Here is a 1,237-nt window from a genome sequence, read left to right on the forward strand (position 1 = left end):
AGGATGGCTCGGTTTGGGCCGCTTTGCTTTCCTGGCTCGGCGTCAGAAAGCCGAGTGGGGGCAGCGCGCCCTCCTAGTGCTGTTTAAAGCGGCACGGGAAAGTCGTTTGAAAATGCCGACAGTACATATTTTGGGAATTTATTTATTAGCACTCAAATGTTTGCAGACAACATGGAGGAACACATGCATTTACTCCAATATACATACTGTTAAGTGTAGTGGGGTAGATGTATGAGGTTTGCATCATTTTGTATCCTCGTCTGTGCTTAGATGTGCTATGCAAATGTGCAGGTCTTCTTAATTTTGAATTAGTGAATAGATTTCTTAATAATTAATCTGGCGTGCTTGTTAGCAAGCTTAGAGTAAAAGCAGTTACAGATCACTTGTCTGTTGTAGAACTGCTTCTGTACTTTCTTTACTGACTTGGTTTGCTTAAAAACAGTAAAAGGACACTTTTATTCACTCGGCCCATTCAACACAGTGTTTCATACCTGGGTTCTAAATCTTTGTTAAATTTCTGAAGTGTTTTAGTTTTTTTACCATTTGTTTATCTTGTCTGTATTTAATTGAGTTACATATCAAGCCTTTTCTGTAGATTTTTTGTTTCTTAGAGATCCACCACTTTCTTAGTAGTGTACAAATAGTTTGGGGAGAAAATGACAATGCACATATTTTACAGGATTTTTTAGTATCATGCTTTGCCCTGTAATTTATAGTAATCCTACTAGATCTTTGAGTAAATCTATATTTTGAATCCTGCAGCTCTATGTGGAAGGATATATAGCTTACATACTACTAAGTGACAGCACACCAATATTTAAACTGTTGAAGTGAGAAGTAAAAGATTTTATGTTGGTGATCTCCTTGCTGTTTTAAATTTCATAGTTAGCTCTGTAGCTGTACAGAGTCCTACAATAACATCACATAGTCTCATCTTTGGTGCCTTTCATTTATTCAACGCAGCTCCTTCAAGCAGTATCAGAACTGTCTTAGGAATGGATGCTGTCACCATGTCATAGTTCTCACTGATTTTAATCAATCCTTTTAGTATTGAGAATGTGTTAAGTGAAAGAAATGTGTAAATAGAAAGGGGGGGGTTAACTATTTTTTTTAAGACTTTGCACAGTTACACTTTTAGCAAGCTAGTGTGGTTCCTTTAATGATAGGTTATTTAACGTAAAGGTGCTACCTTAAAAACCAAACAACCAACAGTGGTATGGTTTCTGTTGACCAGTGT

Source organism: Buceros rhinoceros, unplaced genomic scaffold (assembly GCF_000710305.1).
Source record: "Buceros rhinoceros silvestris isolate BGI_N320 unplaced genomic scaffold, ASM71030v1 scaffold35774, whole genome shotgun sequence".
NCBI classification, from domain to species: domain Eukaryota; kingdom Metazoa; phylum Chordata; class Aves; order Bucerotiformes; family Bucerotidae; genus Buceros; species Buceros rhinoceros.